The sequence below is a fragment of the Poromitra crassiceps genome, assembly GCF_964638095.1.
Source record: "Poromitra crassiceps genome assembly, chromosome: 8".
NCBI lineage: Eukaryota > Metazoa > Chordata > Actinopteri > Beryciformes > Melamphaidae > Poromitra > Poromitra crassiceps.
The window spans coordinates 50,038,352-50,056,048 of record NC_139629.1 but is presented as its reverse complement, the minus strand read 5'-3'; positions in this window follow the sequence as shown (position 1 = coordinate 50,056,048).

Sequence of the window (17,697 nt, the reverse complement as noted above, 5' to 3'; positions counted from 1 at the left end):
CACTCATACACTAAAAAGCTGAGGTTTTATTAAACAGTGTAAATAACCTTTCTTACCATAATCAGGATCCTGAGCTGCACAGAGAGCAGTGAGAGCTGTTGAAAACAGACAGATTCATTTTCCGCTCTGAATTTTCTAGCCTCAGCTATATGGCTACTGTAATGTACATATATGACAGGAGTCCAAGTTCATTTTTTAATTTCTTTTTAGCTGACAACATGGTCTTGATAGATTGATTAAAATCTAATGCAACAATTTCAATTGATTTTCCCTTGAGCTGTACATGTGTAGAGACTGTGGAGCATGCACAGAGCATGAATAAGCAACTGTCATCAGCGAGTTCAATCATACAATTTATCTACACAGTTTCTGTCAGTAAAGCAAATAAGTACATGGGTGTGTTAAAGAGGTGTGAAACCACAGATCAGCAGCTTCAGTTACTGCAATGTTCCTGTCAAACATCAGAATGAGGAACAACTGTGATCTCTGTGACGTTGAGCGTGGCCTGGTTGGTTGTTGATGCCACATGGGCTATTTTGACGACTTTCACACACAACATTCTTTAGTTAGTCAAGTCAAGTCAAGTCAAGTCAAGTTTATTTGTATAGCACATTTCATACACAGAGGCAATTCAAAGTGCTCCACATAAAATGGTTGACACAAGAAAATAAAAGAATAAGAATAGTTACACAGAATGGCGTGTAAAACAAAAACATCCAGTGAGACACGACAGTTCTGCAGACTGAAACGTCTTGTTGATGAGAGGTCAGAGGAGAATGGCCAGACTGGTTGGAGCTGACAGAGAGGCAACAGTAACTCAGATAACCTCTTCATGTGGTGAGCAGAAAAGCATCACAGAATGCAACCCAGAAGTGAACTTGTGACAGGAAGGTCATCGTTCAATCCCCGGGACAGGCAGGATAAATCTGAAGTGCCCTTGAGCGGTTACATGCTGCCACTCCGACGTGCTGCCACTCCGACGTTCTGCCACTCCGAAATATCGGCACTCCGAAAGGGACTGCGGTGAAGCCAGCCTACTCTCGCTGTTGCCTCGTCAAGCCAGCCGCTCCTACATTTCAAGGGCGCCCTTATTGCAGACCTTACGGTAAATACACCGCGCGTTGACCAACTTCAGGGTTTCAAAATAAAATGTCAGGTTTTTGAAAGGCAATAACAGAGATGTGTCGAATTGTCGATGATTTTACCAGCCAGCCAGTGTATTCTACACTGATTTTGAGTCATTAGGTCACATGACCTGGAAGGTATTCAGCCGTAAATGCTTATTTTTCGATAAAGAAAATAATATGAAATATATGGAGTATTAAACTCCAATAAAAATAGGTGTGTCCTAACCAGGCTGTGCAGTAATGCCATTCTACATAGATTTCGAGTCATTAGGTCATATGACCTGGGAGTTATTGAGCCGAAAAGCCATATTTTTCCATAAAAAAATGAATTATGAAATTTGGGGAGTATTAAACTCCAATAAAAGAAGGTGTGTCCTAACCAGGCAGTGTAGTAATGTCATTCTACATTGACTTTGAGTCATTAGCTCATATGACCTGGGAGTTATTGAGCCGAAAAGCCACATATTTCCATAAAGAAATGAATTATGAAATTTGGGGAGTATTAAACTCCAATAAAAAAAGGTGTGTCCTAACCAGGCAGTGTAGTGATGTCATTCTACATTGATTTTGAGTCATTCGGTCATATGACCTGGGAGTTATTGAGCCGAAAAGCCACATTTTTCCATAAAAAAATGAATTATGAAATTTGGGGAGTATTAAACTCCAATAAAAGAAGGTGTGTCCTAACCAGGCAGTGTAGTAATGGCATTCTACATTGACTTTGAGTCATTAGCTCATATGACCTGGGAGTTATTGAGCCGAAAAGCCACATATTTCCATAAAGAAATGAATTATGAAATTTGGGGAGTATTAAACTCCAATAAAAAAAGGTGTGTCCTAACCAGGCAGTGTAGTAATGTCATTCTACATTGACTTTGAGTCATTAGCTCATATGACCTGGGAGTTATTGAGCCGAAAAGCCACATATTTCCATAAAGAAATGAATTATGAAATTTGGGGAGTATTAAACTCCAATAAAAAAAGGTGTGTCCTAACCAGGCAGTGTAGTAATGTCATTCTACATTGACTTTGAGTCATTCGGTCATATGACCTGGGAGTTATTGAGCCGAAAAGCCACATTTTTCCATAAAAAAATGAATTATGAAATATGGGGAGTATTAAACTCCAATAAAAAAAGGTGTGTCCTAACCAGGCAGTGTAGTAATGTCATTCTACATTGACTTTGAGTCATTAGCTCATATGACCTGGGAGTTATTGAGCCGAAAAGCCACATATTTCCATAAAGAAATGAATTATGAAATTTGGGGAGTATTAAACTCCAATAAAAGAAGGTGTGTCCTAACCAGGCAGTGTAGTGATGTCATTCTACATTGATTTTGAGTCATTCGGTCATATGACCTGGGAGTTATTGAGCCGAAAAGCCACATTTTTCCATAAAAAAATGAATTATGAAATTTGGGGAGTATTAAACTCCAATAAAAGAAGGTGTGTCCTAACCAGGCAGTGTAGTAATGTCATTCTACATTGACTTTGAGTCATTAGCTCATATGACCTGGGAGTTATTGAGCCGAAAAGCCACATATTTCCATAAAGAAATGAATTATGAAATTTGGGGAGTATTAAACTCCAATAAAAATAGGTGTGTCCTAACCAGGCTGTGCAGTAATGCCATTCTACATAGATTTCGAGTCATTAGGTCATATGACCTGGGAGTTATTGAGCCGAAAAGCCATATTTTTCCATAAAAAAATGAATTATGAAATTTGGGGAGTATTAAACTCCAATAAAAGAAGGTGTGTCCTAACCAGGCAGTGTAGTAATGTCATTCTACATTGACTTTGAGTCATTAGCTCATATGACCTGGGAGTTATTGAGCCGAAAAGCCACATTTTTCCATAAAAAAATGAATTATGAAATATGGGGAGTATTAAACTCCAATAAAAAAAGGTGTGTCCTAACCAGGCAGTGTAGTAATGTCATTCTACATTGACTTTGAGTCATTAGCTCATATGACCTGGGAGTTATTGAGCCGAAAAGCCACATATTTCCATAAAGAAATTAATTATGAAATTTGGGGAGTATTAAACTCCAATAAAAGAAGGTGTGTCCTAACCAGGCAGTGTAGTGATGTCATTCTACATTGATTTTGAGTCATTCGGTCATATGACCTGGGAGTTATTGAGCCGAAAAGCCACATTTTTCCATAAAAAAATGAATTATGAAATTTGGGGAGTATTAAACTCCAATAAAAGAAGGTGTGTCCTAACCAGGCAGTGTAGTAATGGCATTCTACATTGACTTTGAGTCATTAGCTCATATGACCTGGGAGTTATTGAGCCGAAAAGCCACATATTTCCATAAAGAAATGAATTATGAAATTTGGGGAGTATTAAACTCCAATAAAAAAAGGTGTGTCCTAACCAGGCAGTGTAGTAATGTCATTCTACATTGACTTTGAGTCATTAGCTCATATGACCTGGGAGTTATTGAGCCGAAAAGCCACATATTTCCATAAAGAAATGAATTATGAAATTTGGGGAGTATTAAACTCCAATAAAAAAAGGTGTGTCCTAACCAGGCAGTGTAGTAATGCCATTCTACATTGACTTTGAGTCATTCGGTCATATGACCTGGGAGTTATTGAGCCGAAAAGCCACATTTTTCCATAAAAAAATGAATTATGAAATATGGGGAGTATTAAACTCCAATAAAAAAAGGTGTGTCCTAACCAGGCAGTGTAGTAATGTCATTCTACATTGACTTTGAGTCATTAGCTCATATGACCTGGGAGTTATTGAGCCGAAAAGCCACATATTTCCATAAAGAAATGAATTATGAAATTTGGGGAGTATTAAACTCCAATAAAAGAAGGTGTGTCCTAACCAGGCAGTGTAGTGATGTCATTCTACATTGATTTTGAGTCATTCGGTCATATGACCTGGGAGTTATTGAGCCGAAAAGCCACATTTTTCCATAAAAAAATGAATTATGAAATTTGGGGAGTATTAAACTCCAATAAAAGAAGGTGTGTCCTAACCAGGCAGTGTAGTAATGTCATTCTACATTGACTTTGAGTCATTAGCTCATATGACCTGGGAGTTATTGAGCCGAAAAGCCACATATTTCCATAAAGAAATGAATTATGAAATTTGGGGAGTATTAAACTCCAATAAAAATAGGTGTGTCCTAACCAGGCTGTGCAGTAATGCCATTCTACATAGATTTCGAGTCATTAGGTCATATGACCTGGGAGTTATTGAGCCGAAAAGCCATATTTTTCCATAAAAAAATGAATTATGAAATTTGGGGAGTATTAAACTCCAATAAAAGAAGGTGTGTCCTAACCAGGCAGTGTAGTAATGTCATTCTACATTGACTTTGAGTCATTAGCTCATATGACCTGGGAGTTATTGAGCCGAAAAGCCACATATTTCCATAAATAAATGAATTATGAAATTTGGGGAGTATTAAACTCCAATAAAAAAAGGTGTGTCCTAACCAGGCAGTGTAGTAATGTCATTCTACATTGACTTTGAGTCATTCGGTCATATGACCTGGGAGTTATTGAGCCGAAAAGCCACATTTTTCCATAAAAAAATGAATTATGAAATATGGGGAGTATTAAACTCCAATAAAAAAAGGTGTGTCCTAACCAGGCAGTGTAGTAATGTCATTCTACATTGACTTTGAGTCATTAGCTCATATGACCTGGGAGTTATTGAGCCGAAAAGCCACATATTTCCATAAAGAAATGAATTATGAAATTTGGGGAGTATTAAACTCCAATAAAAGAAGGTGTGTCCTAACCAGGCAGTGTAGTGATGTCATTCTACATTGATTTTGAGTCATTCGGTCATATGACCTGGGAGTTATTGAGCCGAAAAGCCACATTTTTCCATAAAAAAATGAATTATGAAATTTGGGGAGTATTAAACTCCAATAAAAGAAGGTGTGTCCTAACCAGGCAGTGTAGTAATGGCATTCTACATTGACTTTGAGTCATTAGCTCATATGACCTGGGAGTTATTGAGCCGAAAAGCCACATATTTCCATAAAGAAATGAATTATGAAATTTGGGGAGTATTAAACTCCAATAAAAAAAGGTGTGTCCTAACCAGGCAGTGTAGTAATGTCATTCTACATTGACTTTGAGTCATTAGCTCATATGACCTGGGAGTTATTGAGCCGAAAAGCCACATATTTCCATAAAGAAATGAATTATGAAATTTGGGGAGTATTAAACTCCAATAAAAAAAGGTGTGTCCTAACCAGGCAGTGTAGTAATGTCATTCTACATTGACTTTGAGTCATTCGGTCATATGACCTGGGAGTTATTGAGCCGAAAAGCCACATTTTTCCATAAAAAAATGAATTATGAAATATGGGGAGTATTAAACTCCAATAAAAAAAGGTGTGTCCTAACCAGGCAGTGTAGTAATGTCATTCTACATTGACTTTGAGTCATTCGGTCATATGACCTGGGAGTTATTGAGCCGAAAAGCCACATTTTTCCATAAAAAAATGAATTATGAAATATGGGGAGTATTAAACTCCAATAAAAAAAGGTGTGTCCTAACCAGGCAGTGTAGTAATGTCATTCTACATTGACTTTGAGTCATTAGCTCATATGACCTGGGAGTTATTGAGCCGAAAAGCCACATATTTCCATAAAGAAATGAATTATGAAATTTGGGGAGTATTAAACTCCAATAAAAAAAAGGTGTGTCCTAACCAGGCAGTGTAGTAATGTCATTCTACATTGACTTTGAGTCATTAGGTCATATGACCTGGGAGTTATTGAGCCGAAAAGCCACATTTTTCCATAAAAAAATGAATTATGAAATTTGGGGAGTATTAAACTCCAATAAAAGAAGGTGTGTCCTAACCAGGCAGTGTAGTAATGTCATTCTACATTGACTTTGAGTCATTAGCTCATATGACCTGGGAGTTATTGAGCCGAAAAGCCACATATTTCCATAAAGAAATGAATTATGAAATTTGGGGAGTATTAAACTCCAATAAAAAAAGGTGTGTCCTAACCAGGCAGTGTAGTAATGTCATTCTACATTGACTTTGAGTCATTAGCTCATATGACCTGGGAGTTATTGAGCCGAAAAGCCACATTTTTCAGAAAATGCATGTTTCCATAAATAAATTAATCATGAAATATGGGGAGTATTACACTCCAATAAAAAAAGGTGTGTCCTAACCAGGCAGTCTAGTAATATGATTCTACATTGATTTTGAGTCATTCGGTCACATGACCTGGGAGTTATTGAGCCGAAAAGGCGAATTTTTCAGAAAATGCATGTTTCCATAAAGAAATTAATCATGAAATATGGGGAGTATTAAACTCCAATAAAAAAGGTGTGTCCTAACCAGGCAGTGTAGTAATGTCATTCTACATTGACTTTGAGTCATTCGGTCATATGACCTGGGAGTTATTGAGCCGAAAAGCCACATTTTTCCATAAAAAAATGAATTATGAAATATGGGGAGTATTAAACTCCAATAAAAAAAGGTGTGTCCTAACCAGGCAGTGTAGTAATGTCATTCTACATTGACTTTGAGTCATTCGGTCATATGACCTGGGAGTTATTGAGCCGAAAAGCCACATTTTTCCATAAAAAAATGAATTATGAAATATGGGGAGTATTAAACTCCAATAAAAAAAGGTGTGTCCTAACCAGGCAGTGTAGTAATGTCATTCTACATTGACTTTGAGTCATTAGCTCATATGACCTGGGAGTTATTGAGCCGAAAAGCCACATATTTCCATAAAGAAATGAATTATGAAATTTGGGGAGTATTAAACTCCAATAAAAAAAAGGTGTGTCCTAACCAGGCAGTGTAGTAATGTCATTCTACATTGACTTTGAGTCATTAGGTCATATGACCTGGGAGTTATTGAGCCGAAAAGCCACATTTTTCCATAAAAAAATGAATTATGAAATTTGGGGAGTATTAAACTCCAATAAAAGAAGGTGTGTCCTAACCAGGCAGTGTAGTAATGTCATTCTACATTGACTTTGAGTCATTAGCTCATATGACCTGGGAGTTATTGAGCCGAAAAGCCACATATTTCCATAAAGAAATGAATTATGAAATTTGGGGAGTATTAAACTCCAATAAAAAAAGGTGTGTCCTAACCAGGCAGTGTAGTAATGTCATTCTACATTGACTTTGAGTCATTAGCTCATATGACCTGGGAGTTATTGAGCCGAAAAGCCACATTTTTCAGAAAATGCATGTTTCCATAAATAAATTAATCATGAAATATGGGGAGTATTACACTCCAATAAAAAAAGGTGTGTCCTAACCAGGCAGTCTAGTAATATGATTCTACATTGATTTTGAGTCATTCGGTCACATGACCTGGGAGTTATTGAGCCGAAAAGGCGAATTTTTCAGAAAATGCATGTTTCCATAAAGAAATTAATCATGAAATATGGGGAGTATTAAACTCCAATAAAAAAAGGTGTGTCCTAACCAGGCAGTCTAGTAATATGATTCTACATTGATTTTGAGTCATTCGGTCATATGACCTGGGAGTTATTGAGCCGAAAAGCCACATATTTCCATAAAGAAATGAATTATGAAATTTGGGGAGTATTAAACTCCAATAAAAAAAGGTGTGTCCTAACCAGGCAGTGTAGTAATGTCATTCTACATTGACTTTGAGTCATTAGCTCATATGACCTGGGAGTTATTGAGCCGAAAAGGCGAATTTTTCAGAAAATGCATGTTTCCATAAATAAATTAATCATGAAATATGGGGAGTATTACACTCGAATAAAAAAAGGTGTGTCCTAACCAGGCAGTCTAGTAATATGATTCTACATTGATTTTGAGTCATTCGGTCACATGACCTGGGAGTTATTGAGCCGAAAAGGCGAATTTTTCAGAAAATGCATGTTTCCATAAAGAAATTAATCATGAAATATGGGGAGTATTCAACTCCAATAAAAAAAGGTGTGTCCTAACCAGGCAGTCTAGTAATATGATTCTACATTGATTTTGAGTCATTCGGTCATATGACCTGGGAGTTATTGAGCCGAAAAGCCACATTTTTCCATAAAAAAATGAATTATGAAATTTGGGGAGTATTAAACTCCAATAAAAGAAGGTGTGTCCTAACCAGGCAGTGTAGTAATGTCATTCTACATTGACTTTCAGTCATTAGGTCATATGACCTGGGAGTTATTGAGCCGAAAAGCCACATTTTTCCATAAAAAAATGAATTATGAAATTTGGGGAGTATTAAACTCCAATAAAAGAAGGTGTGTCCTAACCAGGCAGTGTAGTAATGTCATTCTACATTGATTTTGAGTCATTAGGTAACATGAACTGGAAGGTATTGAGCCAGAATGCTAAACTTTGTAAATTTTTAAGAAAAAATAAATGAATAAAAAATCAATCAGGTGCACTTTGAGAGAAAAATGAAGAGACTAGAGATCTATGGAGAACTACACACATCCCATTAATATCCTCTTTACTGTTCTGTGGCTTTACAATGATGAATGTTACAATTTTTTGGTACCACGCGCAGACATAGGGAAACAAAAAAGGCAAGAATAACGTATTTTCACAGTCACACAATCAGACACAGGCACACAATCATACAGAGGCACACACGGGCACACACGGGCACACACAGTCACACACAGGCACACAAAGTCACACACGGGCACACACAGTCACACACAGTCACACAAAGTCACACACGGGCACACACAGTCACACACAGTCACACACGGGGACACACGGGCACACAAAGTCACACACGGGCACACACAGTCACACACAGTCACACACAGTCACACACGGGCACACACAGTCACACACAGGCACACACACACTTTGGCTAATTAGCAGTCCAGGAAAAAACAAAGCTTACAAATGAAATGTTTAAAAGTATCAAACTGGAATGCTTTTGACAATATGTTTCTTTGTTGACTCTCCAATTGTTTGAGCAAAAGGGGAAAAAATAGCCCTTTGGTGAAAGTAGCCACATGTTAAAAATAGCCATGTGAAAAATAACAAAGATGACTGGAGGGTTGCTTTAAGTGCAAAGGTCACAATCCCAGTTGCCTGTCCTTGCTTGTTGGAGTTGGTCTTGTTTCATCCCCAGACACTGCTCATGGTGCCACCTTTTGCACGTGTCACACTGTATCTGTAAAGATAAAGAAGATAGTCTCAAAATTGTGTATCTTTGGTACTTTTTCTGGAAAATGAGAAACACTCTTCTTTTTTTTGTGATCAATTTTTTATTGATATCAGTAGTTCAGCATAGTTACACGACATTATGACAGACATTAGCCAGGATGCATGAACCCTCCTCCCACCTGCCCACTCATATCACCCCCCCAATACCCATCAGAACATGCGCAGAATGACATCAATTTTGTAATTACCACAAAACAAAAAGAAATACAAAATGAAATAAAATATAGGAGAGCACCCTCTCCACCCCAAACCCCCCACCCCCCGCGGTCTCTTGTTTAAAGTAACTGTCTCACACGTCGCTATTGAAGCACTGGTTCCTGAGGCACTGAGGTCATTAAGTCAGAGATCTGAGATGCTACACCTCTCCAAAGTTCAAGAGTTGAGGATTTCGCTCTATTAGAAACACTCTTCTAAAACCATAACATTTAATTATAGTATCTTACATTAAACCCACAATCATAAATGTACAAGAAATAACACTCACCCAAAGAGTATCTGGAGGCCCTGATCCAGGGGGCTTTGAGGCATAGCACATGACACAGTTGTTGTCCAGGTCTAACACTGAAATAAAAAACATTTCTATAATTATTCACATATGTGCACATTCCCTTGTGCACATTTTTCCCTTGTCAACTGGATTATTGATAATCATAAACTAAGGCATATTGAAAGCGTTTTCAAGTAAAATAACATCTATTGAATATCAGTATTCACATTGCTTTTTGCGGCAAACAAAAACAAAATAATTCTACACCACCTTTGCAGATTTTAACTGATATGGTTCCTGTTTCAGTTCCAGTTGACAGTATTTAAGTTAGCTAAGAATTATTTCTGATTCTGTGATGGGGTCATGAGTTCATCAGAGATATGTATGGGATACATGAATGTGAATTTGCGCATATAATGACTCATTTTTAGAGGGTGAGTTTATTTTGGGTATGTTTGACCGCATTTCATTTCTCAACAAGATGAACTACAAAGAAAAGAGGAAAATGACTTATAAACCTGAAGCACTGAGTATTGACACTGCAAACTTAGTCCTTTCAGAAGCCATTTCCTTCCTTGATGTTCCAAAGGAAAAGAGTGGAAATGCAGGATATGCCTCCATCACTGCCTTCGCCATCTGCACCAACATACAGAATTAAGCATGTCATCATTGAAACATTGATTTTGAACAATAAAGCAGTAGAAATGCAAAGCTGATTTGTTTTTTTCTAAAAACCAAGTATTGAAGTACCAAAATCATGTACATGACAAACTACACGGGCTGTATCGACAATCATCCCTTACTTCAATAATATTTACACCAATCAAAATACATACATTTCACAGCCCTGTGAATTAATTATTCTGTTATTAATGAGTTGGTATTGTTTTTATTTATTATTTATATTTTTATATATATATTTATGGTAAAAACAAATACTTTAAATTCTGTACTATAGATGGTGGGATAACTACATTTTTGTTGCATTGTTAGACATTAATACTTTGGACATCAAACCAAGACACTGAATTCAAAAACACACAAAACATCTGACATGAAAGGCAGTTAACTGGAGCAAATTGCTGGACTATTCCCAATAGTTTATTGTAACGTATGGATCGAAACGTTAAAATAACCTATTGAGAGTTGTCTAGCAATTTGCTCCAGTGTGCGGATTCTACTTTTTTCTAGATTTATACTCTTGTTTGTCCTTCACCTAGTCTGCATGGTGGATGTGCAAGCTCTCTTTTTTTTCAATTATAGGCAGTAAACCCCTTTGTAATTTTGGACATAGTGAAAGAACAATCCAAAAATTTTCCTACCCACCATGACACCATGTGGAAATGATTGACTCTTCTTCTCCGCTACCTTTACTTCTCCAGAAGAGCACTGATTGTCTTTATTAGAGCAACTGGTGTGTTGTGTCATTCATCCATTATGATCTGTCCCAAAGGTTCTTTATCCTATGAATCTAACTACGAATATCAATTGAATTGCTTAACCCATTTAACAAACAGTTATTATGACTTAAAATTGCCATTACTGTGGAACTTCTTATCATAATTGTTAGATTCACTTTTTCAGATAACCACCAGAAGTTTAACCCATAATGCTTGATAGAGATACTACATAGCAATTTACATCACTCACTCTCTCTCTCACACGCACGCATGCCACGCACACACACACGCTTATTACCATGGTGACGATGACCCCACAACTATCTTGATCCTTTTGGACAGGATGGTCCACGGTTCTTCCTCTCCACCTGACTCTCCCCCATTCATTCTTGCCATGGACGTTCAGTCTCATTTTCAGATAATCCCTTTGGAAAACACATGGTGGTATCAAAACACATGCAATACCAATATCAAAGTCTTGTATAAAAAATAATAACCTTCCAATCACTAAAACTGAGACCACAAAGCATCAAATAACTGCTTCAATTGAATGTTTTCATACGTATTTTATGTCTTATGTATTTATAAAACCAGATGCTATGGTCTTCTTTGAAGATTTTTGAGGAATTTGTAGATTGATTGATTGACTTATTGATTGACTTTATTTGGTGAATGTCAACATTGATACAGGGAATACAAACAATCACCGAGGATAAAAACACAATAAAGCCACTGGCTTATTTCCATTGCGGTCCTCAGATAATTGTATGTATACTGGTTTGTTCAGGCAAATAGTACAAAAATTAATGACCTACCGTATTCTTTTTGCTGCTTTTTCAGATTGAGCTTGCTCTGATTTATTAGCCATTGGATCAAACAAAAACACTCCACTTATGGCAGGAAGTACATACTAAAAATAAAAAACAAAGATTAATGTGATTTCAAAACAACCTACCGTAATACATACTACATAACACAAAAGAATTTCATATCAGCAGTGATGTAACAATCACTGACCAGTAACTTCCAGTGTACGCCACCAACATTTACGAAGGACAGTATGGCTTCATAGTTGTCCAAGTCAGTCTGTAATGACAATAAAGACAAACTAAATCATATTCAATACAGTTCCTACTGTTTTCTATTTAATCGAACCCATCTTCTAGAAATGTGATATGTTTTTATCATTACATTACATAAACGTAGACTTTCCATACTCTCATACTAAATTATGAAACTGGAAAAATGCAAATCAGGCTTTTTGAGGTCTGGACAGGCATAAAGTAATGAAAACAAGCATTACCCTTGGCAAGCTGTTCCGTCTGACTTGGTCTTCTTTTCCAAAAAGAATGACACCAGCAGTGTAATGATCTAGAAAATAAATTTTCTTTCCAAGGTTGAGCTGGTTGCCATGGAGATGGAATAAGCCCTGCATAACCTAGTATGGAAGAAGACAGAAGAAATACAGCTGATTAAAAAAGAAAATATTGAAATGAACAACAATGTAAAATCACTATTTAATTCTACGGAATGATATTTAAATTTTTTCAAAACTTGGGAGTAGTTTATCCTAAAGTCTGCGTAACAACTTTATGTGTAATATTTGATTGTATTGTGGGTAATGTTTAATCAACCAAATACCTCGCCTAACAGCCATTTGTGAGGTCTCAGTGAACTGAGTTCGGAGTGGTGTATCAGTAAACTGACATCTGACTGGTTGGCTGACGGGATCACAGAAACTATCACTTCTGTGCCCTTTCTTTTCCACAGTGACTTTAGCTGGAAAACAAATGGGAAAGTGCAGATTTCGGGAGAGAGGACAGTGCAGTCACAAAGTCACGAAATTGATGTCATCAGTGATGTCATAGTCCAGAGTGACATCATCAGGGGGAAGGGAAGGAGAGGAGTGATGTCATCAGACAGTTGTGATGGCTAAGTGGGGTGGAGAGGAGGGGGAGGGAGAAGACTAACAGCTGTGATGGCTACGTGGTACAATACATACATACACATTGCACACATATACAATTGAGTAGATGGTCTGTGTGTGTGTTAGTCACAAAATGTTAGTGTCACAAAAGGTGAGCTTAGGGTTGCGGCCCTAGTACTGTACATTTAAATTGTGAGAATATGCAGTTGTGAAGATGACTCCTACCTGCTGTTCTTCATCTTTTGGCCTTCTCTCTGAGAAACTCAGGCTGGCTTCTGAAGTGGATGATACAAGTATCTCCATACATGCTCTTTCCATTTCTTTGACAGATGGTTCATCATTGTTCACAAGGTGAACCATGAGGTGTTGAGTTTTTATTTGCTTCTGGTCATGGAACTCCTTGACAGTGGACACTATAATGTCTGCACACATTGGCAAGGGGAAGTGGAATATGCCAGAGCTTATAGCTGGAATGGCGACGGACTGAACATTTAGTTCTGTCACTTTGTGCAAGATACTCTTGATTGTCTTTTTTAGAGTCTTCCTGGCTTTGGACAACACATTTGGAGCTGGATTTGGTTTGAGTCGTGGGCCGACTGCATGAATTAACTTTCTGCAGGGAAGATTACCAGCACCGGTCACAACTGCCTCTCCAGGTTTTAATTTGCCATACTTGCGAACGTGGAGGTCACTCTCTACATTGATCTTTGGCCCTCCAGCTTCACTCAAAGCACGTGCAAGCCCACCAGCATGATGCAGGTTCTCATTGGCAGCATTGACAATGGCATCAACAGCAAAGGTTGTTAGATCTGCCTTCCATACACATACTTCGATGTTTTCAGAGAGTTTGACTGAGATCCTCTTTTCTTGTGCTTGGATCTTTTTTTTTTGCTGATGTATCCACAGCTGATTTTTGTTGTCTTGGAGACAGCAGGGGCAGTGGTGCATCTTCCAGCAAAGTGTTACTGGCTGCCTTGTTAGTTTGTTCTGTATCAAACTGTAAACGTTAAGTATCAGGTTAGGTTCATCCATGGATTAATATAATACAACTATGCATATTGATTATTACATTCCATTGTGTAATACTAAGAAAACACACCTTTGTTGGCATATGTTCTGGTGAGGGCTGCTGTTCATCTGCATCAGTGATGAGTGATGTTGACTGATGGGGGGACTTGAGCTGTGATCAAAGTGAGACCAAAAATTCCATAAAATACATGAATCCCCCATTATAACATAGCGTATATTTATTTGACTATCAAAAGCGAATGAGTCGTATTGTTGGTGTCACACTATATAGCTGACTTTCAAAAAACTGAGTGTCTTCAGAGACAACCACAAACACCAAGACCAAATTGTTAGTTAACAATAACCTGAGATGGTGTGTGCTGTCGAAATTTTGTGCCTTTGGTGTCTCTGTCCTTTTCCTGTCCCTCTGTGTGGTTGGATGTCGTCTTCTTCAAAACCTGATAATCACAATGGGTAACCCTTTATTTTACAGGCCCCTAGTTACAAATTATTTCTAATTAGACATGAACACCAAATGTAATTACACAGTAATTACAATAAGGCAATAATAATAATACTAAGAAAACACACCTTTGTTGGCATATGTTCTGGTGAGGGCTGCTGTTCATCTGCATCGGTGATGAGTGATGTTGACTGATGGGGGGACTTGAGCTGTGATCAAAGTGAGACCAAAAATTCCATAAAATACATGAATCCCCCATTATAACATAGCGTATATTTATTTGACTATCAAAAGCGAATGAGTCGTATTGTTGGTGTCACACTATATAGCTGACTTTCAAAAAACTGAGTGTCTTCAGAGACAACCACAAACACCAAGACCAAATTGTTAGTTAACAATAACCTGAGATGGTGTGTGCTGTCGAAATTTTGTGCCTTTGGTGTCTCTGTCCTTTTCCTGTCCCTCTGTGTGGTTGGATGTCGTCTTCTTCAAAACCTGATAATCACAATGGGTAACCCTTTATTTTACAGGCCCCTAGTTACAAATTATTTCTAATTAGACATGAACACCAAATGTAATTACACAGTAATTACATTGGTGTTCATATCTAGTTCATATGTAGTTACATTGCGCCGGACCTGTAAAATGGAATGAGTCTATTCAACTGTAGTTCATATGTAGCTACATGGTACCGGATCGGTGCCACGGTGGTTAGCACTGTTGCCTCACAGCAAGAAGGTCCCAGGTTCAAACCCCGGTCTGTCCAGGTCCTTTCTGTGTGGAGTTTGCATGTCCTCCCCATGTTCGTGTGGTTTCCTCCCACCACCAGAATAAATAAATGGGGATAAATCAAGGATAACTTAACTTAACTTAACTATACTACCAGACCTCTTAAGTGGAGTAAGTCAATTAAACTGTAGTTCATATGTAGTTACATGGTACCAGGCCTGTAAAGAAGCTATGGCCTGGGACAGAGATTGCTAAAACCTAGTGGTGGATTTGAACCGCTGAACTTGAGATTGAAAAGCATGCAGCGTTAACCAAGTAGCCACAAGGACTTTCCAACTTTTACAGTGGAGTTTGAGAGGATAACTGTATGTCAGTCAGATATAGTTGTCAGCTTTGTTAAAACATTTAGTTATCTTTAAAATATAAAATACATTCTAATCACTTTCTGAAATTGGCTGTAAATAGTCACATGAGCTATTTACAGCTCGTGGGGATGGGGGGGGCGCTGGCACAGTCACACTGCAGAAATGCATTCACATTCATATTGCCTGTCTTTCAAGATACAACTAACAAAGTATCAATATTTTTCCAAGTCTCTATGTATAATAACAAAGACACAAAGTGACAACAACTACATCTGACTGACTTATCCTCACAAACTGCACTGCAAAAGTTGGAAAGTCGTTGTGGCTCAGTGGTTAACGCTGCATGCTTTCAATCCGAAGTTCAGCGGTTCAAATGCACCCCTACTGTAGGTTTTAGCAATCACTGTCGGCCAGGCCGTAGCGCCTTTACAGGTCTGGTACCATGTAACTACATATGTACTACAGTTGAATTGACTCACTCCACTTTACAAGTCTGGTACCATGTAACTACATATGAACTACAGTTGAATAGACTCACTCCACTTTACAAGTCTGGTACCATGTAACTACATATGAACTACAGTTGAATAGACTCACTCCACTTTACAGGTCTGGTACCATGTAACTATAGCCCTTTTCCCACATGCGCTTTGTACCGCAAAATGACCGGTACGTGGTCTAATGCCTGCATGTGAGAAAGGCGCCGTGCCGGTATAAGCGCGACCCCGTCGTCCCCGACATTTCACCAGTTTCGAGCAAGTCAGAAGAGCGGTATGCTCTTAAGGAGACGCAAGTGGAAACGGTTCCAGTCATTTTCCGCGACAGCGGTCCTTCAATCATGGGCGAGGAGTAGCCTACACACGTTGCTTAATGTTCCAGCGGGCACATTCGCGCACATTAAAGCAAACTGGCGAAATGATCTTGTGATAGCCTAATAACAGCAGTATGTCAGCTTGCTGATTTCCGAAGGCAACCCTGGACACATCAAACAAAGCCAGTCTGTAAAAAGTGCTTCAACGCGACGCAGGTGAACCGATAAACATCGAACCAGCAACTATTTCTCTCAGACACGGATCCCAACTTCTTCAAAGTGCATCATCTAATCATTCGCGCACATCAAAGCAAACTACTTCCACATTTCGCTTGTGCATTTGCTGTGTCATTCGCTGTGTCTGTCCGTGGCTGCTGCTCTCGAGCAGAGAGGGGAGGGGGAAATCGGCTGTGTTGATTACGCTGGCGGCTTGACGCTGCTCTTAAGTCAAACGAGTGTGATTTATTGTGTGACAACTGACAAGCGAACTTATTTCGAGTTTTGCCGACCCCCCAAATAAGCTCCCCCCTCCCCCCGCCCCCCCAACCTACAGGAAAATTCGCTGATAGATTCCCACATGCGCGAGTCGAAGTGTGAAGGGAAATGTCCGATATTGACTTACAGGTAATTTTCCGGTACGCATGTGGGAAAAGGGCTTATGAAGTACAGTTGAATTGACTCACTCCACTTTACAGGTCTGGTACCATGTAACTACATATGAACTACAGTTGAATTGACTCACTCCACTTTACAGGTCTGGTACCATGTAACTACATATGAACTACAGTTTAATTGACTAACTCCACTTTACAAGTCTGGTACCATGTAACTACATATGAACTCCATATGAACACATTTGGTGTTCATGTGTAATTATAAAATAGTTCATAAATAGGGACCTGTAAAATAAAGGGTTACCTCACAATGTTACACTGGATCATTATTTTATATTTTGTGTTATACAAGCAGATAGTATGATACACTTTGAGCAGATGGTGATCACGAAAAATATCTTGTCTTTACCTTCTGTTTTTTAGGTGTGTTGAAATCAAAAGGCTTGGTCATTCGTGAGACGTATACACCTCTCCTCCCCTGCTTCCTCTGTTTCCACCGTTCAACATCTACCCTGTGGGTCTTGTTACAAAAAACAGAGAAATGTATCGTTAATACTATTATTGTTGTTGTTATTACTA